The sequence below is a fragment of the Schistocerca gregaria genome, chromosome X (assembly GCF_023897955.1).
Source record: "Schistocerca gregaria isolate iqSchGreg1 chromosome X, iqSchGreg1.2, whole genome shotgun sequence".
Lineage (NCBI taxonomy): Eukaryota > Metazoa > Arthropoda > Insecta > Orthoptera > Acrididae > Schistocerca > Schistocerca gregaria.
Genome location: NC_064931.1, coordinates 110,463,155 through 110,486,666, shown reverse-complemented (window position 1 = coordinate 110,486,666; position 23,512 = coordinate 110,463,155). Strand labels below are relative to the sequence as shown.

Genomic DNA, 23,512 nt, shown 5'->3' with positions numbered 1-23,512 from the left:
CAACCACGACTGAAATGGGCATGTGACCATCGGTACTGGACGCTGACGCGGCGGTAGAACGTTGCATGGTCTGTTGAATCCCGATACTTTGGGACGGAGTGAATCCGTCGTCTTCCACGGGAACAGCTCCTTGAAACCTGTACAGCGGTGGCTTCATTATGCTCTGGGGAAAATTCACGTGAGCATCCGTGCGTTTAGTGGAACCCGTGCAAGGCACCATGACGCCCAAAGAGTATCGCACACAGATTTCAGACCACGTAGAACCCTTCATGACGCTAATGTTTCCGACCGACAGTGACATTTTTCAACAAGATAATGCACCATGTCAAAAGCCAGGAATGCAGTGGAGTGGTTCGAGGAACACAATAGTGAGTTCCAATTGATGTGCTGGCCCCCCAACTTGCCAGAACTGAACCCGATCAAACACATCTGGGATGTCATTGACTGTGGCATCAGAGATCATCGCCCCGTCCCCGGAATTTAGGGAACTGGGTGACGTGTGTGTGTAGATGCAAGTGACAACTCCCTCCAGCGACCTACTAAGACCTCATTGCCGGCCGGAGTGGCCGTGCGGTTGTAGGCGCTGCAGTCTGGAGCCGAGCGACCGCTACGGTCGCAGGTTCGAATCCTGCCTCGGGCGTGGATGTGTGTGATGTCCTTAGTTTAGTTAGTTTTAATTATTTCTAAGTTCTAGGCGACTGATGACCTCAGAAGTTAAGTCGCATAGTGCTCAGGGCCATTTTTTAAGACCTCATTGCTTCCATACCAAGATGCGTCGCCGCTGTTATCCGTGCCCACCGGCTGTTAGGTAGGTGGTCGTAATGTTCTGGCTGATCAGTGTACAGTTATTAAATTTTAGGCTCATTTTTGCTTGTTATTTTGGACTGTTATTTGTTTTAGGGATTATTAGTTCAGGGAAGTTTCGAAATGTAGGACAGCGTCTAGGAAATTTCTTCCAAATAGATATCTTCCTGGACGAGGAGTCTTCCTCCAGTATTACCACGGACGTGATATCTAACATAGAACTGACTAAATGTAATTGCTGTCAATGACATGCAATACTCGATGTACATTTTATTTCTCCAATTGCCACGGAACGTAAAATAGTATCACCTCTACTACGAGTGACATTATTCTCGACGAAGAGTCTATCTAAAATGGTTGTTGAAAACGCTTCTACTTGAACTAATGTGATTTGAAAGTGGCACTTCAAATTTGCCGAAACTAGCAATCACTGTAAAAGTAATTCCAAACTTGGTAAATAAAGTGTTCTTATAAGACTTCAAGATTTAAAGGAAACTGTCATCCCGACTTTGTTTCTTCATTTATTGGACTCTCAACAAGTTTTAAGACTTCCTTGCAGCACAAGACAATATAGAGTATGAAATTTTATAACAGTTTTTAATACAAAGGCATTTACGCATATATGATTTGTGTTACGTCTTGGAATTTTATTTTAGCGTAATCTTACGGGTCTAATTAATTGCGCCGTAACTGATAAATGTCTTTATATATACATCTCTCTCTCTCTCTCTCTCTCTCTCTCTCTCTCTCTCTCTCTCTCTCTCTGTGTGTGTGTGTGTGTGTGTGTGTGTGTGTGTGTGTGTGTGTGTGACTGACCTAGTTAATTACATCCGACGACCAAATAAGCTGCAAGTGCAACGCGGCTCTTCCATTAACTCGCCTGGTCACGAACTTGTAAAACATTTCTGCTTTCACAGACTTCATAACAAGGTAAACAATATGCACTTCTCGTCCTACTCTTAAACTTTAGAGTTGGGGTACGGGGAATACTCGAATCCCCAACATCTTCTACTGTCATTTACGTTTCATTCTTTCGTAGCAGAAGTTCAACAAAATTCTTCCATTAGTTAAATTCACGTGCTCAGGTACATGGATTACTGACAAAACCCAAAGGAATCCGATATAAAATCTGCGTGTCTCTTCAGCTACTCATAACAAAAATAACTAACAATGTTTTTACACTAAATACTACGCATGTGGCCAGAGCAACTAATACTGTGCTGAAAAGAATCAGAGAAATCGTCACGTGTGTGTAGGGCGTCTGAACTGCCGTAACAAGTGTACAAACGTTAAAGGAAGGCGACGTCAGGAAAAGCAAGAAGCAGAAAAAGCGAAATGACAAAATAAAAGTACACGTTCAGAGAGAAAGCTGATAAAAAAGGTCATTTAAAGGCGAATGCCGGATTCTTAAGAACAGATGAGAGTGTACGAACATATTCCTACAAGAAGGTCAAGAAAAAGGCGTTGGTTTGAGATAGCCACTTGTCTATTACTAAATACATAAAAATATATCTAGTGGGAATCATTTGCTGTGCAGTACAGCGAACGCTATGATGAAACTTCCGAACTCATCGAAGTTTTATGTCTAAGAAGAAATCGAAACGGGGTCAGGGATTTTCTCTGCCTCGTGATGGCTGGGTGTTGTGTGATGTCCTTAGGTTAGTTAGGTTTAAATAGTTCTAAGTCAAGGGGGCTGATGACCTAAGATGGTAATTCCCATAGTGCTTAGAGCCATTTGAACCATTTTGAAGTGTTCAACACAGTCTCCTGAATATTTTGAAGAAGAGAATAGTTACAAACTTTGTCCAGTACACCTAGACTCTCGAACTATAATACGGCGCGTGGGCACCTGCCGTGACCTGAATGAAATGCAAAACGCGGACAAATGGCTCTGAGCACTATGGGACTTAACTGCTCAGGTCATCAGTCCCCTAGAACTTAGAACTACTTCAACCTAACTAACCTAAGGACATCACACACATCCATGCCCGAGGCAAGATTCGAATCTGCGACCATAGGGGTCGCGCGGTTCCAGACTGTAGCGCCTACTTCCACAACTGCATAAGATGGTCTGAGCACTTTTTGCTTATCATCTCTGCGTTCGTCCGAGAAGGCTGTACCGCTCTATTCAAATGGTTCAAATGGCTGTGAGTACTATGGGACTCAATATCTGTGGTCATAAGTCCCCTAGAACTTAGAACTACTTAAACCTAACTAACCTAAGGACATCACACACATCCATGCCCGAGGCAGGATTCGAACCTCCGACCGTAGCAGTCGCACGGTTCCGGACTGAGCGCCTAGAACCGCTAGACCACCGCGGCCGGCTACCGTTCTATTGCTCGGACGTTTGTATCGTCTGTGAATGCGTCTGCTTTCGTTGTTCTGGGTGCTACTCAGTCTGTCAGGACATCGATGTGGTCGTGTGCTCGATGGTTTCTTCTAGAGATGGGTAAAACCGACTAGTTAAAACTGATACTGGTATTGTAGTTATGAATAACCGGTAATTTTCGACATTTGTTTGGTCTCGGTAATACCAAGTGATTTTAATTTTTTACTAATAACTGAATTAAAACACCAAAATATCAGTGAGCCATAGCAGCAGTGCTAAAATTATTCGCTTTTAAATCAATCTTCTTTAAAAAAGGAATAATTGAATTGAAATACCACGTTATTATAGAAAATGGGAAAAGCGATCAATGCTATTCTTATAACAATGCCGACAGAAACGAACAACAAATACACGGCATAAGAACTGGTACAGTATTGCTGAGATGTCCTTGCTGCCGTCATCGCGGCTTAAAGCACATGTGTACGTGCTGTGTGCGACACTTGCTCCCACCTAGTCTGTACAAGAGATTCTCGTTGTCATTGCCAGACATCCGTTGTATTGCAGAATAGCACCAATACAATCTGAAAATATTTTTAGGAAGTGACGTAGCAATGAAGTACAATGCTTCATTTGCTGTAAAATGATCGAAAATTTGTCTGCCATTTCTATGAAATCATAGAAGAGGAAGGAAATCATGGTAACAGTACAAATTAAATCTTGACAACAACTTATTCATAGTATACAATACAAATTTAAAGTATCTGATCTACTGCCTGTGTCTATATAATATGCCTCTATCTTCTTTTACCCCTTAAAAACTGGCAAACTGACACGAAAAACATAGTTCTTCAGCCTCAGCTTTCACCCTTTAGCACTTGTTGTTCGTAGTGCCTAAATAGTGGTATGATCTAAGATTACAAGATTTTTGCGTAGATTTACAAATAATTTGAATCAATAGAAGACTATTGGTGATTTTTTATAGTATTCAACTACTTATGAAGTTTCGAGAAAAGCAGCGAACGGGGGACAGTCTAAATTTTATTTTATTTGCCTATTTAGTGCAATATTTTGATTCTATGTGTCCTGAAACTGAGAGTGTCAAAATTTTTTGATCTCTGTTCGATTTTTATGGTAATTACAGGAAATAAAAAATGGTTCAAATGGTTCTGAGCACTATGGGACTTAACATCTGAGGTCATGAGTCCCCTAGAACTTAGAATAACTTAAACATAACTAACCTAAGGACATCACACACATCCATGCCCGAGGTAGGATTCCAACCTGCGACGTAGCGGTCGCGCGGTTCCAGACTGAAGGGCCTAGAACCGCTCGGCCACAACGGCCGGCACAGGAAATAATAGCAACAAAAAAAGAAAAATCGGTTATATCAGAAGCCGGCTACTTTGACCGTTTTAAACAGTCAGATTTAACAGGAGTCGAAAGAAAAACAAAAGGTATAACAGAAAACCGGTTGCTTGGGCGATAACCGGAATGCCTAGTTTGAACGGCTCGCGACTGCTTGTAGCCACCGGTGACACGTATAACGCAGCAGTAGACAGGCAGCCTCCGTCTGTGTGCGGAGCGTCTCCTCAATCTGCACTTGGCCTCCTGCAGAGCAGCATCCACCACGGCGCACCAGCAGCCACCCTCGCAATGTGTTGTTGCGTCACCTTCTGCCACTACAACTTTCTCTTCTCAGAGAGCTAGCGCCGTCTGCCTCAGTTCTGCATCACACGGCCAGCTTCCCCTCCCTCCCCCCTCCCTATCGCTCTTTCCCCGGTGGTGGGGGCCCCGGCCACGCGGGAGGGAGCGCCGGTGCTGTTTCCACTGCTCGTCTCCAGGGGCAACGCTGCACGAGCGCTGCTCAGCTCGGCCGCGGTACCCCCTAACGGCCATCCAAGTGCATCGCCTCTAGCGAGCATTCAAGCTGCGCGGCGCCCGATTCCAGACTCTTCGTCCATTGTTACTTAGAGTCTTCAGTTTTTGGCTGATTATACACGGTTATTCTCATTAACGTTTAAGAATCTCCGAAGTGACATAGATGAAGCTCAGACAAGTAATTTAATGTAAGACACATGGGGCCACAAACATCGAGAAATACACCAAAATAGGATGACAAATATTGAACGCGTGACTTCACCAGATGACGTACCTCGTCACACGTGCAGCGGTTGAACCTACCTATCTGTCGCACCTGATGATCCCATTACGGAAATACCATCTTCCGAGCACGTCCTATTACGTCCATCACACATTAAGCGACAGAACTATCGCAATGCAATCGCAGTGCACACATAACACAATGTAAACAAATAAACAAACATAACATCGTCGCCTAGCATCCAAGCAAATGGATGGAACAAACAGCTGCCGGTGTTTACAGTGTTCACAATGCAATAACTCGTAAACTACATGTGCTAGCTTCCTGCAAAAGAAACTACTGACATTCTCATTTACGCTGTTTTTAGTATTTTACTGTCAACAGGCACTTTCCCACCGAAGAACTACACTTTCGTCGAAGTCTCAAAATCTGTGTAGTGTCTGCCAATACGCGCCCTTGCCTGCAGTTAAAAAATAAAAATAAAAAATAAAAAAAGATAAAAAGTTCAGATGGCTCTGAGCATTATGGGCCTTAACTTCTGAGGACATCAGTCCCCTAGAACTTAGATCTACTTAAACCTAACTAACCTAAGGACTGCACAAAACACCCAGTCATCACGAGGCTTTTTTTATGTTCATGAACATGTGTGTAGAATGTGTGTGTTGATAGGAATGTGAGAGACAATGCTTAATTTTCATTTAGTAGCTTGTATCAATGATTAAGTCGCCTATCTCTGAAGTATCACTGCCTTGAATGCAGTGAAATCTAATTTATATAATTATAGGCAAACTTTTTAATGGTAACTACGTTCGGGGAGAATTCACCTAGGATTTCCATAGTGCATTCGTTTAGAAGTGTACTGTTTCACTGATCTATTATAGCGAGGCGAAAATGACTTTCCTTCGGAAAACATTTTTAAGTCGGACATGAAATATGTTGGCCCATTTAATGAACAGGAGGACTACTCTTTACGGAACACTCAAGACGTGGCCACCGTTGACGTCACTGCAGTGGAGTGCGCGATGTATGACAGTGAGACACACATAACAGCTCTGCACTAGAGATGGCAGCAAGAATGTTCTCTATCTTCTGCTGTAACTTCCACAGTGTGAAGTTTTTATCTGACTTGGCTCGCATGTAAAAATCATAGGCAGAAAGATCAGGCGATATTGGGGCCAGGAGAATTTACTGCCTTTGCTGGCTGCCTTCCCCTCAGGGAAGACTCATGGAAAGGTCGCATGTATGGAGAGTGCTACTGCTCTGTCTTGCTGACAATATCCAAACCGCTCAGATTACATTCTCACGAAATGTCGATATCACTTTTCGTCTCTGTTTTGTTTTGACCACCATTCAATACACCCGTCTTTATTAATCCGAGTGTCGTTTAGTTATCAGATTAGGCCTACTATTACGCCGGGATTACTATCAAAACGGCATTCTGCAAAGGAATTCTCACAATATAGATACTAAATGTCGGTAAGGTGGTTCACGGTAAGCTGAAAGTATTACGACGTACTTGAATGAACAGAAGGTCATGTCCGTCGCGATTCTCAATCGTGTGAACTAATTCAAAGTTCTTCTTTCATCTTTATAGAAGATTAGGGGTTGCAAACACTAGGCGACAAAAAATTGGTGCTGAGAGTCTGATTTTAAGTCGCCGGCATTACGAAAAGACAGTAAAGTCAACAATTTAATGTCCTGTTGACTGCAAGGACATTAAAGACAGTCAGGGAATGTGTCTTTCTACGGAAGCACACACCTTTATCGAAATTTGAAAACTGATTTCATTCCCTACTGGTTAGAGAAGAGAATAGGTATCACAGCAGTGCTTTGGCAGGATATATGTTACTTATTCGTGAAGAGGTGAAACAGATACGTCCCAGTTTTAATCTTATTCAACATTTCTTAGTACCTGCCAGCAACGAATTAGAAATTTAGGAGTGATACAATGGCTCTGAGCACTATGCGACTTAACTGCTGTGGTCATCAGTCGCCTAGAACTTAGAACTACTTACACCTAACTAACCTAATGACATCACACACATCCATGCCCGAGGCAGGATTCGAACCTGCGACTGGAGCGGTCGTTCGGCTCCAGCCCGTAGCGCCCAGACCCGCACGGCCACTCCGGCCGACGAGTGATACAAGTTTCCCGTGCTATAGTCTCAAATATAACAACAGAGAACTCACATTTAAAATTTTATCAGTTTTTCGTTCATTTCCCCAATGTGTACCCAAACTCCTTTGGAATAGCTGCAAATTTTTTTTAGGAAAATAAACAAGGATATGCCACAGATATGTTAATCCGGATAATATTTCCAATTTGTCAAATACGTCACAGAAAATGACTTCATTCTTCTTTAATATAATAAATCCATTACACTCAAACGCACAAAATTCAACTGCAAACTGCATGTCGAATATGTCTTACACTTTATAAAAGATTTATATCCTCGAGATGTTACACTATATTGCCCGATAAGGCAATAAGTTCAGATGGCTCCAAGCACTATGGGACACAACATCTGAGGTCATCAGTGCACTAGGTGTAGAAATACTTAAATCTAACTAACCTAAGAACATCACACACATCCATGCCCGAGGCAGGATTAGAACCTGCGACCGTAGCAACAGCGCGGTTCCGGACTGAAGCACCTAGAACCGTTCGGCCATTAACGGCCGGCCAGGGAATAAGGGCCAGACGATGAAAGTAATTATGACAACCGACGAAGTTAGACAAAAAAAATCCTAAAAATCAAAATGAAGAAACCATCTGAACTTTGGTAAACTCTGACTTTATTGGAAATAGACAGAGGTCTCGGTGTGTGTGTCTAGGAAAGTCATTTCAACGCCTCAGAAATAGATGTGCTGAGAAGTGGGGCGCTAAGCACTCAACGTCTGGCAAAGATGCTGTTCTCCATACACGCTGTTATTGTCACAGCATTTATTCATAGCCTAAGGAGTGCGCATCCACGATACTGGATGTTTGCAGTACGTCGCTTCATTCATTTGTCAAATGTACAATGTCCTGTGTGGTTTTTGCAACGGAGTGTTAGCCCCTTTTAAAACCGAATCCCCCAAATAGTGTAATTTACCTGAACGTTTCTTCGTTAGCCCTACAGTTTTAATTCCATGCAACAAATACTGTACAGTTCTCAAAATTTTAGTAGTGCATTTCCGTTCTTCAGCACCGCATCAATGGAATATTTATTGAGATCTCATTGTTTTTGGAGAGACACTCGAATCCTATTCTTCTCGATACCCTGTTTTCTTCCGTAATTTGCACAATATAAATTTCCTCTGCAAGAACTCCAGGCGCCTTAACCGTCGTCTTTGTCACTCATTTCCCTTCCAATCTTTGAGGCTCTGAGCACTATGGGACTTAACAGCTATGGTCATCAGTCCTTCCAATCTTTAATAAATTTAATGATTTTAATAGGACACCATTGCTCCTGTAGCAGAGGACATGTTCCGCGATCACTTTGCTGCTGGTTAAGTGGGTGCTACTCTGAACTGCAACTAGCCAAGTGACCATGTTAGTATCCGCTATGGCAGCCCTCCCGGTTAGCCGTTCGGTCTAACGCACGGCTTTACGGATTGGGAAGGAGCGCCTGGTCCCCGGCACGAATCCACCCGGCGGACTTGTGTCGAGGTCCGGTGAGCCTGCCAGTCTGTGTATGGTTTTTAGACGGCTTTCCATCTGCCTCGCGAATGCAGGCTGGTTCGCCTTATTCCGCCTCAGCTACACTATGTCGGCAATTGCTGCGCAAAGGAGTGCTCCACGTACGCGTACACGACCATTACTCTACCACGCTTTATAGGGGTTACATTTGTCTGGTGTGAGACGTTCCCTGTGGAAGTCCATCGGGGGCTCAACCGCAAAATAATCGTGAAATAGTGATTCGGTGTGGGGCGGCGGACGGGTGAAGTGGACTGCGGTAGTCGATATGGGGTTGTGGACCACTGCGGCTGCAACGGGTCCGGAGGCCCTGCATCGTTTCTAGGCCCCCGCTAAACATACAATACTATCCACTGTGGTCTGCAGTACGATTGCATTAGCCGAATAACATTACCTCTTTCCGTCATTTTTTAGTGTTGTGTTTTCCAACTGCACAGTAGAGTGGCACACTATTTCACTTCTTTCACCGAGTTCTTGGACGTCTCGCACAACTGTGCCAAAAATATGCTGCTCATCGTTTCCTTAACTATCACTAGCACAAAAACCAGATCATCTTATACGCCAGAGTTTTATGCAGCTTTTGAATTCTCTTAACTGAAAACGAACGACTGCAGTATGGAAACACCTGTTTTATACCGTTCATAGCTTAAAATGCAGAATACTACAATGGACCGTCGGATATAGGGACCTTCTTCCTTATTGGCAGCGAACATTCAAAAATGTGTTCAAATGTGTGTGAAATCTTATGGGACTTAACTGCTAAGCTCATCAGTCCCTAAGCTTACACACTACTTAACCTAAATTATCCTAAGGACAAATACACACACCAATGCCCGAGGGAGGACTCAAACCTCCGCCGGGACCAGCCGCAAAGTCCATGACAGCAGGGCCCCAGACCGCTCGGCTAATCCCGTGAGGCGCAGCGAACATTAAACTCCGCGTTATTTGGCAGAAGTAACAATTGTTGAAATGGCTCTGAGCACTATGGAACGCCGGCCGGAGTGGCCTAGCGTTTCAAGGCGCTACAGTCTGGAGCCGAGCGATCGCTACGGTCAGAGGTTCGAATCCTGCCTCGGGCATGGATGTGTGTCATGTCCTTAGGTTAGTTAGGTTTAATCAGTTCTAAGTTCTAGGCGACTGATGACCTCAGAAGTTAAGTCGCGTAGTGCTCAGAGCCATTTTAACCACTATGGGACTTAAATTCTAAGGTCATCAATCACCTATAACTTAGAACTACTTAAACCTAACTGACTTAAAGACATAACACATATCCATGCCCGAGGCAGGATTCGAACCTGCGACCGTAGCGAAGCGCGGTTCCAGACTGTAGCGCCTAGAACCGCTCGGCCACCTCGGCCGGCGCAGCAGTAACAAACGTGTACTGTATTCACAACCTCAATAACAACATTCGAGACTTTGCTTCGACAAGTACGTAAAGACAACGGATCTTGATTTCAGTTATATAAAAAGGGCTATAATGCAAACAGAGCGTGAACTTTGCGAGCAATGAGAGAATCTAGCGTGTTTATTCAGCTCTTTACCGCTCGAGGTAAAAACACCGCCGTAAAAATACGGGGGAATAAAACCACTTTTCTATTCAAGTGCTCGAAGTTGCCGCAAGCTGTCTCATTTGTCCTCTGTTTCCGTCGATACATGTATGGAGGCGTCATTTATCGACGGGAAACACCAAACTAAAAACATTAATCATCCTAAACTAACTAATATACGAAGTTTACTTTTTCTCAATTTAATACAAGCTTGCCTACCAGGTTCAGGGTTGGTTCAAATGGCTCTGAGCACTATGGGAATTAGCTTCTGAGGTCATCAGCCCGCTGGAACTTAGAACTACTTAAACCTACCTAACCTAAGGACATCACGCACATCTTGGCCCGAGGCAGGATTCGAACCTGCGACCGTAGCGGTCACGCGGCTCCAGACTGACATGCGCAGAACCGCTCGGCCACACCGGCCGGCCAGGTTCAGGGGTCAGCGTGGGTGACTACTACGTGGAGGGCCAGAATGTAGCGCCCGTCACTACCAATGATGTTCCATGGGCGTAGAACTGGACCGAAGTACGCTAAAAGCTTACAGACAATACAGACAATTAATCACAGAGTGAATCAGATATTCGTCAATACGATGGAAGCTGCACTAGTGTAGCAGTAAATCAAACCGGTTATTCTTTTAGTATGAAAAATAGACTCAAGCTACACAACAGATACATGGATTTCATCAGAGGTGTACTGACTTCCACAACTGATTGTGCCAGTCAGCTAATTTTAAAATGTTCATCTAATTTCTGGAATAGATTGGGTTATAAGACAAAATAAAATAAAGCAGCGATTTATCTGAAAGACGAGCTACCAGCGACGTAGATAATTTTTCGTTACCCTGGCGCCGGACACATTTGTCCCAACGAGAGACTAGTTTGTTCGTACAGTTACTGTAGAATGTTTAACTTTGTTAACGGAGCCACGAACTCACCTCTGCTTGCACCGCTTCTTCACTAGCGAATTCGAGGCCTCGAAGGTGTTCTTTAAGTTTCGGTAACAGATGATAATCGGATGGGGCCAAGTCAGGAGTCTGTGGAGGATAATCGATTACAGCGAACAGGGCAGACACGGCGTCGGATTGTTGCGAAGGTCGCAGCACTCGTGCGTGGTGTGGTATTGTCATGCTAAAGGAGAGGCTGCTACATGTGTAGACGAACTCAACGAATTCCAAATTATCGATTACAGCATGCTGTTTCTCACACAGTGACGTATTTAAGTTACAGACCGCCATCTTACACGCTACAATTCGGAGTCCTCTGACAGCAAAGGGCTGCAAATATGTAGACATAAATAAAGATGTAGAGTGTGAATAACGTAAGTTTAATTTAAAAACCTGTAAGCGTTTTCGCATAAAAAATTCGGAGGGCTTACATTTCAGCACGCCCTCGTATTAGAAACCTTTATTTGTGTATAGGCTCTAAGCTATTACGCAGTACAACATTATTGTTACACAGTGTGGAGAAAGGTTTTATGTAAAAACATAGAAATTTTAAAATAAATACCATGCAGAGTTGATGATATATAAATACGTATGCAAACGCAAAACCAAAACAGCTAGCCAAAAAATACCGTTTTCTACAGTAAAAGGCTGAACCGAGCGGATATTAGAGAACCTGAAAGACAGTCAACGTTGTGCGGATGCATGCAGCTCAAGGCAGCACGCAATACGCGGCTACTGCAGTAAGACCCAACAAAAATATCCGGTCCTTAATGTGACGAAATACGGAATGGGAGCGGAAATGGAAAAGAGGGGACTGGAGGGAGAAGGGATAGAGAGAGAGAGGCATGGAATATTGCAAATGTTGCACTGTCGAGAGTCTCTGCGCAAAGCAGTCACAGGCGCGAAGCCATTTGCCGTTAATAAGCAGATAAATAGGTGTTTTTCAGGCAACGCTCTCGAAAATGACACTTCATTAGCGGTTTACAGGCTCGCTATTACTGTCAAAGAAAATTTACGGACGATAGTTTGGCACTTGAACATATTGTGACCACTACGTTGTGTTAGAACAACTGGCTAAAGATCAGCATTAGTAACGTAAATCCATGCCATATTTGTGGCATCCTATACATTAAAAAATCGATTACCTTCCTAGTTTCTACGCGCAAATTTCGACAGCATGTTTCTTTTTTGTTTTGTTTTCATCTAGTTAAAGCTATTTTATGTCGTTTCCTGGCCCGATTCCTTTCCTTCACTTTTTTTGTTATTACACAAACTAGAACCAATCCTGTTCATTTCTGCAAGATTTAATATGTGGGAACTGTGACTAGTCGATATCGTAGTCAGATTAGTCCAGCGTCGTACTGTTTTTCCCCTAGTCCTACGATTAAGAGATACCAACTCGCGACGGACTGATGGACCTCTCAGTGGCCGCTAAGCATGTTTCCACTGCTTGCTCTGACGCTTGCTTTCCAGTTCAAAATGGTGACGCCATGTTTCGTCAACTGTGACAATACGCGACAGAAAGCCGAATTCCTCCTCATGATAACGTTGCAGGTGACTGAAAGACAGCGCCATTCGAGTATTGCTCTGTTCGGCGGTCAGTTGGAAGCACAGACTTTTTCGAAAGTTCAAGTGTTGATGCATTATGGTGTGGGCGGTGCCCACACTAATACCCAGTAACCGATGGATCTCCTCCACGGTGATTCTGCGGTTGTCCAAGACTAAAGCATTCACTTCTGAAACTATTTCCGGTGGAATGACCCGATGAGCCTGTCCAGAACGAGCGTCGTCTTCCAGCGACTCGAGCCCCTCAAGGAATCGTTTGCGCCATTCCGCAACACTTGAACGACTCAGACTGAACTCACCGTACACAGCTTTCATCCGTCCATACATTTCGCGGACTGCAACTCCCTCCGCCGCCAAAAATCGAATCACTCCTCGTTGTTCCTGTTTACTCGCCTGCGTGTTCGGTAGTAGACGATAACTTGTTTGTGTGACCACCTTCTCTTCGGCGTGAAACCACATTGGCGCTATGCAACATCAAATGGTGCTCACGCGTCAGTCTACCAATAGATGGCGCAACCATAGCCGCAGTTACGTGGTGCCACCTTATGTGTAAGACTAAGGTAGACGCATTGACCAGGTTTCATCTGAATGAACCTCACACATATTTATTTCTCAACATCGTCACCCTCGTTACGAACATATTTCTCCCAACGAGTAATCAGTTTGCTTATACCGTCACTGCAGAATGTCTAACTTTGTTGACGGAGCCACAACCCCATCTCTGCTTGCACCGCTTCCTCTCTATCAAAGTGAAGTGCTCGAAGACGTTATTTAAGTTTTTAGATAAAAATTGGGTGGACCAAGTCGGGACTACGTGGATGTCGGTCAATGACAGACCAAGGCGTCGAATCGTTGTACATGTCGCAGCGGTAGTGTGTGGGTTAACATTGTCATGCTGAAGGACAGGGTGCTCCATGTGTAGACCAACTCTTTCAATTCGAAATTCAATTACAGCCCGCTGGTTCTCACGTACTGACGTGGTTAAGCAGTTGGCACAGGGCCATGCTTTCTAACGCCCACGTTGTCATACTAAGTTCAACGTGCTGCTGAACGCTAAGAAACTATTGGCCTTGTGCCTACGGTACGTTAGCCTCAACGTGACACAGGCGAATGCAGCGCGCTGCAGCGGAAGTTGTCGCCCGGAACTGGCTCGCAAATCAGATATTTACATAATATCGAATATTACAGAATACGCTTCTATTAAACTAATAAAGTATCAGAACCTATCAGAAAAGGCAAAGGTTAGTAAAACAAATATCTGAAGCCAGCGGGATGCTAACCACCAACGGGGCATGTGCTTCAATACTAATCTGCTTCTCTACTCATTACGCAACACCGACCAGAAGCAATGTTCGACAGTACTTTGCACGGCACCGTCTCCTGAAAGTTTTAATCGTACACATGTTACTAACGGACAGTTAATAACAACAAATTGTGCCAAGAACAATGCGTTTTTGATGGATCCTCAATATTACGTTGCCTTGAAACGGCGTACTTTCATAATACGCATCTACAATAATTCGTTAATAACCGATATGACGTTTGCCGCCATTTTATTACAAGAAATCGTAAATTAGCGTTTTAATTTTCGAGAGATCCGCAGTTAGCTGATGGTTAGAAACGGGATATACAGGGTAATTTTTTTCACCGTGTACAAACTCTAGGAATTGATCAATGAGAGGATGCGGAACAAAAAAGGTCTAATGAAATTGTTCCCGGCAATTCATGGTTTCATGCTAGAGACCATTTATTCAATCATACTTTGTTACAGAGACTGCGGTCTAATAAGCGCTGTACCATGCAGCCACAATTACAGTATGCACTGTTTCCTCCGAGAGAGTAGTACTGTTCCTCATATGTCATGCCCTAGCGCCCTCTCTTGCCATAGTAATTGGTAATGTTGTGTCCGATTCACTTCTCTTGCTGACTCACCTTGTATTGGATGTAATACAACGTTGTACACAATGGTTCCGTATCCAAATCGAGAGCTTGCCGACATGGTGTTTACTTACTTCCAGGCAAATGGAAACAGAGGCGGGCCGCAAGGTTGTATCAGAAGACCTATCCCCGCCGACAACAACCACGACATTCAATGTCTGCAACAGTGTTTCGCTGTTGGCTGTTGGTCTGAGCCAGGGTCGTTTCAGGAAGCAGGAAATCATGAAGGCCGTACCCGAAATGTTCGGACACCTGGCTTGGGGAAAAATATCATTAATACTGTGGAAGGCGACTGCCATGGAGGTATCAGGCAGTTGGCCCGCCAGTACAGGGAAAGCCAGACGACGATGTGGAACATTCTCCATGACAACGGTTACTACCCTTATCACTTACAGCGTGTGCAGGGCTTACTAGCGACAGACTTTGCACATCGGGAGCTGTTTTATCACTGGTTTACTCACCAGGCAACCACGATTCCAGGATCTGCGTCCTGCTACATGATATTGCTCCAGTCCACTTCGCCGTTAACGTCCGGACGCATCTCAGCCGTGTTTTCCCCGGTCGACAGATCGGACGAGGGGTCCAGTTGCATGACCTGATCGTTCACCGGATCTCAATCCGTGCGATTTCTAGTTATGGGGCCATCTCAAAAGCACAGGGTATGCACAGCCTATTCCAGATGTAGAGACACTGGAGCAGCGTATTCATGCTGCCTTTGACACTGTTCGGATGCAGCCTGGCTAATGTGAACATGTGAGACAGAACATGCTGCGGTGCGTACACGCAAGCGTTGAGGCACTTGGAAACCATTTCCAACGCATACTGTAACTATGGCTGTATGGTACCGTGCGTATTAGACCGCATTTTCGGACATAAGATCATTAAACGTTTTTTCTGTATCCTCTCATCGATCAATCGCTAGAGTTCGTACACGGTGTAAAAAATCACCTTATATACATTTGGGGTCTATGGAGACCCAAAATAGCGTATCCCGACTCTCTACTGAAGAGAAATTGCGTCATCTGACGTAGCTCGCGTTCTTCTATCTCACTGGTCTACGTTCAAAAGTACGTTCATTATGTGTGACATGCTAATATTGACCTGCACGTTCAGGAAATCTCCTCAACGCGTTTTTTCCACGCTATGACGTCAGAAACTCGGCACACACAGCGTTCGAATGCATGGTCCGTGGGCCGACGGCTTTACGTTACACACAGCCATGTCGCACGCTATAGTTCGGACCACTCTAGCGGCAGGGAACTACAAATTTGCAGAACTGAAGGACAGATATATAGAATATTAATAGCGTTTGTTTTATTAAAAAATCTGTAAAAGTTTAACCATAAAAAATTCGGAAGCATTACCTTTTAGCACGCCCTCATATTATCCCTGTTTTTCATTCTACTGCTGAAAGCTTGTAACACAAATAAATGTTTGCTTAAGCTGGAAAGCCAATGCAGTAGTTGCTCTAGATTTGCGTGTATTTAATTTTATGGAGAACACGGAAATTAATTTTGTCGTAAGAACAAGTTATAATTTTTATTATATGTTGGAGTCTGAAGAAGTGTGCTTGATTCGTACAACAAAACGTAACTAAATTACGAATTTAAAGACAACTTTAAAAGATAAGAATGTGATGTCATTTTTGTACCGTGTACTCAAGTTCTGTGCCGCTCAGTGGCGATTTAATAAATGCTACTGACGACAGATATATTACTAGTTTTACTGCAGTCGTCATCCCTACCCGAAGTATTCTATTACGTTTTCCTTGACACGCCGTAAAATGCCGAACCTGCAAATCTAAGGCGGCCGAGTGGCCGAGCGGTTCTAGGCGCTACAGTCTGAAACCGCGCGAGTGCTACGGTCGCAGATTCGAATCCTGCCTCGGGCATAGATGTGTGTGATGTCCTTAGGTTAGTTAGGTTTAAGTAGTTCTAAGTTCTAGGGGACTGATGACCACGGCAGTTGAGTCCTATAGAGCTCAGAGCCTTTTTTTTTTTTTTTTTTTTTTACGAATCTCGAACCAGACATTAATATTAACCAGTCAATGAAGAATTCTGGTACACAGCAGGGAACACACAGCTTTTATTAAGATTTATTTCTGTCGGAATTGTTATGTGGTGTTTAAACATCTCGGAGGAAGTAATATGTAGTAAGTAAAGGAAACTACGACATGGCGGCAACGCAAAAAAAAAAAAATCCAAATATATGAGATCTAAAAGCAGGTAAATTCTCTTACGGTTTTGTTTTGGAAGTTTTTCTCTTGCTTAATAGCTTTTCTTGCAATTTGTTGCATATTCTCAATCGGTGACTCAAAAACTATTACAGACAGAATTCTGTTTTAATATTTTTCTATGCTTCAGAATCAAAGTTGATGTTTCTTATTATTCTCCTTGTATATTTTCCTTGAGATTCATAAATTACGAGTAGAAAATTTTAAGTAATAGACCTTTCTTAAATAACAGACTTTACGTTTGTTCAAGTTGAAGGACCATTCTTTCCTTCACCGTTTTTTCAAAGGATGCAGACTGCATTTCTGATACGTTACGCGTATGCCAATTTTAGTGGAAACTTAAAAATTCTTCGTATTTTCGCCAAATCTTCGCCATATATGGGGCCATTGTAAGCGGTAATATTTCTCTATTGCCTTATCAATCTATTTCCAAAGTTCAGCTTCACATCACTTCCTGTTGTGATTCGTGTGTTTCGTACAATAGGAAAAATTTGGACGGGCCTTTAGATGGTTTGTTTTCACAAACTTATTGTGCTGATATCAAATTTTCGAAACAGGAACATTTTCCAGCCTACAGAAACGCCGATATCCAAAATACGTAAAAAGAAAAAAAAATATGTTTGCCTAATGCAGTTACGAAGTCCACCAACAACAGTGGGTTTGTTCGCATTTTTATTGCTCAGTTAAAGTTTTTGGAACAAATTTTCAGTGGCATGTCCCACATACACTTAAATGTTTATCATTAAAACTGACGCCTGTTATTCAGTGGAAAGGTGTACGACGCGATTTATGTTTTCAAGATCGGTATAGTCATTTTTCTCGTAACCCTAGCTCCATGGAGTAATGTATAAACCCCTGTGTGTCATCATTCTCTAAGTCCTCCCAAGACAACAAAATGCAGAAACAATAATGAGGAGGAACGAATCTTATCTGGCCAAAACAAGCCCTAGCTGAAAATAAAATCGAGAAACTAGTTTACACGGTGAATACAAGGAAGTTAGGTTTCTTCGAAGACCAATGATGAGTGGGCCTCCAATCATCATACTTGGCTTTGCGAAGGAAACAGTCGGCTTTGCGTTGCACTGTCATCTCGCCTATTGTCGTGAATTACGGCGGACTATGATGCAGTAACGGTGGTGGTGCTTTTAAAAAGTTGCGTCTTGGCTCCGCCTTGATGCGAAACAATTTATTTTTCTTAGTTTGCCCAAATTATTTTCTGCGAGATTTCGCCACCGTCGATGGACTTGTAATTCTGAGAACCGTAAAAGATTTCGGAAGATCTATGGTGATATTAACGTCATTTACTATGTCGTGTGCTACTAATAATATCCCGAAGAATTTCAATATGTTTGTTTTCTTTTCACTAACCCCACCAAAAGGGTACACGATGCATATCATCACATATGATGCCATTCGTAACATGAGCACATATTGTGACTGAAATTAACTATCGACATTACCTATCTCCATAATTACAAGATTATGAATTTACAACGGTAGTGAAATGCCTTAAGCGAAATAAAATGTATTACATAACTTCTCCCGACAGTTTGATAATTAATTTTTATTATGAGATAAATGTTGAAGAAAATCTTAGAAGGGAAAACTGAATGATTTACTATTAAGGTAGCAATCTTATGTTTACATGACAATTGGTTAAAGACTGCAGTTTCTAAACCAAACTGGCGAATCTTAGCTCCTGGCATATTTTGCCTATGTAAAAATTTTGAAGTTTGAATGAAAGCCTATTCTACCAGCTTTAAGATGAAAAAACCTTATCATTCCAAAAGGAAGCAGTTAGGAACGCAGAACACGACGGTCAACAGCTATCTTGTTGATTTACACAGATATATTTGGCACCATGTTTGCGGTATCAAATGAAATCTTGGTTCTGTTATTGCCATTATCCATTACATATACAAGGAAGTACGATTTTCTCACCCAACTGTAAACTCGGCTATATAGTCAAAAAATGGTTCAAATGGCTCTGAGCACTATGGGACTCAACTGCTGTGGTCATCATTCCCCTAGAACTTAGAACTACTTAAACCTAACTAACCTAAGGATATCACACAACACTAAGTCATCACGAGGCAGAGAAAATCCCTGACCCCGCCGGGAATGCTGTGTTGTCATGTGAGGGTTCTGACAAATCATGGTGTCATTTGCAGCGCGGAGAAAAAGGGACGTTGTCAGTAACTGCGCAGTGATCGCTCTAGCGTGATGAGGAAAGAATTTATCATGGTTCCATAAAGAGCCAGTCACAGTAGCCGACTACAATCTTGGCGTGTGGAGAACAGTTTCATTAAGACGTGCCGAGATATTTGTCAACGCTGGAAACAAAGTGCCGTCGGTGCAACTGTGGACGACAGCGGAAGATTGATAGCGAACGCGAGCACCAAAATTGGCAAATGCTGTCTGCTGGTAGACACGATACAAATTTGTCCTAACTATAAACACACCCCGAATGACCGCGCCTTGGATACCCTCATCTAGAGAGATCTACTATTTCATCTACGCCTCGAGTGTAGGCGAAAACGACTTATTTGGTTCAATGAGTAAGCCAGTTGTACAGCTTACGTGTAGAAAAAATCTGTTAGTCACGATTATAGAAAATGGCTCTGAGCACTATGGGACTTAACTTCTGAGGTCATCAATCCCCTAGACTTAGAACTACTTAAACCTAACTAACCTACGGACATCACACACATCCATGCCCGAGGCAGGATTTGAACCTGCGACCGTAGCGGTCGCGCGGTTCCATACTGAAGCGCCTAGTCACGATTACAGCTAGTGCGTGTTAAGAGTAAAGACTCTGCGTGAAACGCTCAGAATAGGCTTAAGGCGTGGGGAGTATGGTGTGGGAGATGCTTCTGGTGCCTGTAAAGGAACATTTAATTGACATTAAATGAAACAAGTTTACTGTTGCCAGTCACCGTTTTATTTGTTTCCACGACGCGTTTCAAAGGTTTAAACCTCCATCATCGTAACACAACACACACACAAATGTCATACTAACTAATGTAAATCCACCCGATGATGGAGGTTTAAACCTTTGAAACGCGTCGTGGAAATAAATGAAACGGTGACTGGTAACAGTAAACTGGTTGTTTCATTTGATGTCAGTAACAGTCATGGTAAAGCCTAACCTAAATTGTTCGCATTTAAAGTAAAAACATTTAATTGGTTTTCGTTATTGCAATCTACGTCCTGACTAAGTGTATATCACAATCTTAGCCAGTGGACGCTAACTGTATGTTACTAATTCAAAGAGAACAGTACCGATTTCACGATTTTCATGTAAGTGACTTACAAGTTCGTCAGATGTAAACCCTAGTGAGTACTTGTTGGATCTCAAAGAATGGTCACTCGATATGTCAGTCATATCCTCGCCCTTAATATGAGCATTGAAATGACAACCAGCCAGTTGTAGGGTGTCCTACAATTTACCGTGGACTCCGAAAAGCTTTCAACTGTGTCCCTTTTTCCATTAACAAGTAACTATCCGAAGTAGAAGTGACAAGCGACAGAAAAATTCCGGGACCGACTGAGGATGGAAACAAGAGAACCATAAGCCGCAACAGAGCCAAGTCGAGTGAAACACTTTGGTGCACAAGCAAACATTCCGGTTGCAGGGTACTACACTTTGATATGGTTTCTGGGGGGAAATAAGAAGACTCATGTGACCGAAGTTGCGGCGTTGGAGAAAGTTGTGGTTTTGGTATACGACCATTTACTTTTCAGGTACTCAGTTACGTTCGATTCGGCCAGAATTTTAACACAGCTACGATTATATCTTTCCAAAATACAGTCGCCATGTAGAAGACTTAGACTCTCACTGACACACGGAGGTCCTTCTGGTACCTTAACGAATTGACGGGAGCACTTAAAGGACGTCGTCGGACTCATGACGGTGAACTGCCGAGCTTAGCCACTACTACAACGAATTTGTTTCTCCCACTTCTGCCCTCAAACAGTATCAGGGGACCGCTGACTCCTGTGCATCAACAGAGCGCCGAAGAAAATTCCACAAAAGATTGCTGTCAATAGTGTTCAGGATTGTCTATAGCACTTCCCAAGGATTCGATTAAGAAATAAATGGAAACATCCGTTTCTATTGTCCAATTTATGACGGACACTTGTGACAAGTAATACATTGAGCGGAAGAGGGTTTGGCATCCTGACCTCTTTCCTTAGTAAGTACTACGCTACCAGTTGCGCTAACGGACAACAATTACGACTCACTTCAATGCTGTAACTCGTAACCAATTTCTCTCCTTAATATCGCTATGAAGGGAAGCCTAAGCTCTCGAATGCCTCCATGTGAGCCGCTGAGCTTTAATCCCCGTCGGACGGACTGACCATCATCAAATGATAGACACTGTGGCTAGTTTTTTAATTTAACACAGGCCTCTGGCGCAGATTGCGGCGGTAAGTGACTGTACGCCAGCAGCTCCCCTCCCCTTGGCGCCCAAATTCTAGAGATGAAAATTTGTTCCAGCAGCAGGACTCGAACTAATTACCCAGGAATCGAGTGGCATAGAGCACGGGTGCGTTAGCGTCCTCAGCTATGGAGGCGGGAGATATTAACAGTAACATTTTAATTCTACGTTTCATGGGTCTATTTCTTCTATTAACCCAAAGAGTAGTCGTTAAGTTTTAATTATCACACCCAAAAAAGTACTAAATACTTTGTTATTTATTTTTTTGGTTTGGTTGCAGTCATGTCATAGTGTGAAATACCCGATCAACAGTACCGTACCGCGCCGGAGGTGCCAAAATAAAATGGTACAGTAGAGTATCGTGGGGTGACTCGTTTTATGCATTTGAAAAGCAACAACGCTGCATCAGTTCATGCTGGGTTCGTGGAAGTGTGCGGCAACAATGCGCCATCAGAAGATGACAACAGTGGTTCGGTTGTGCAGACGCTTCCAGTGTGTATCAAACGAAGCGGCAAACCATCTCTCTGCGAGGAACCAGGATTTGTAAGAGAACTGGAGCCGCTGGTTCTCCAAGACCGACTTATCACACTTAAGGCGATACTGGACAATGTTAAAATAAGTCATAGATCTGTTTTCAACATGTTGCGCAATATTTGGAATATTTCACAAGTCGCTGCCCCCTGAATCCCACGACTGCTCATACCCATTCACAAACTTCATCGAACAGAGGTGGCAGCGGAAATATTACAGCAACGTCAGAACATTCGAGATGATCCCTTGCCGGTCTGACCATCAGGGACGCGTGCTGGACGTATCACTGTAACCATGATACAAAGGAGCAGAGTGAGCAGTGGAAACATGTGGATTCACCATCACAGAAGAAGAGCGAAAACCCAACCATCACCGGTAAGCGTGATGTTACGAGTTTTTTGGGACTGCCAAAGACAGAGCTCACAAAGAACATCCCGTCACAGGCGAAAAGTAACCATATCTCCTGGGGATGTCAAGATGGCCGGCCGCGGTGGTCTCGCGGTTCTAGGCGCTCAGTCCGGAACCGCGCGACTGCTACGGTTGCAGGTTCGAATCCTCCCCCGGGCATTGATGTGTGTGATGTCCTTAAGTTAGTTAGGTTTAAGTAGTTCTAAGTTCTAGGGGACTGATGACCACAGCAGTTGAGTCCCATAGTGCTCAGAGCTATTTGAACCATGTCAAGATGAAGCATGGCAATGCTGCAGCAACAACCGAGCAGACTTCACAACCTGTGACGAGGCGGAAAGCCAGCTGTCTGTGAAATTCCGCTGTCAGGGCCGGATTATTGCTAAGCTAAAGTGGCATGATATGGGTCACCAGTCTCAGGCAGTAGCGAGCTGGATTACGGTACCTCTTGATGTGGGCTGATACTGCAATGCCTCGGTTCCCTGCGAGACCGAAGCTGGGCATATCTACAAAAATACTCAGCGCTCAGACCTAATAGTATCTTGTCTTCGACTATTGCCGACACCGAGACATACTCCATGCCAGCCGACAGTCCCATGTGGGCCAACCAGCTCGGCCTACACCTGGCTGTTCCTCTGCTAGCTCCTGGTCTACGTGCCACCGCTGCACCTGGCGATTCTGGAGCCCGAGCCACCACGATGGGATCACCTCCAAGGGGACTTCGGCCGGTAATTTGCAACTTTAAGCGTGTCTTCCACTACAACCGCAGGTCCCATGCAAGCACCGCAGAATGTCTCCCACAACATAATACTGCTCCCACCAACCTGCGTCAGTGAAGCGCTTCACGTTTCGGGCCGCCGTTAACCTCGATGACGGCGTTTGTGGACACTATCATCGACCTAGTCTATCAAAAATGTGATCCACGCGAGGGCCTACATGTTTACATCCACCAAATCCCGATAGCCCCGTACCCACAGCAATCGTAATT

The 23,512-nt window shown here is 43.7% G+C and overlaps 1 protein-coding gene across 1 annotated transcript in view; it reads right to left on the bottom strand.

Annotated features, from left to right (window-relative positions):
- The window catches only part of LOC126299170 (dystrophin, isoforms A/C/F/G/H), a 2,370,611-nt gene that overhangs the window by 1,258,672 nt on the left and 1,088,427 nt on the right, over positions 1 to 23,512 (bottom strand). The window lies entirely within an intron of this gene.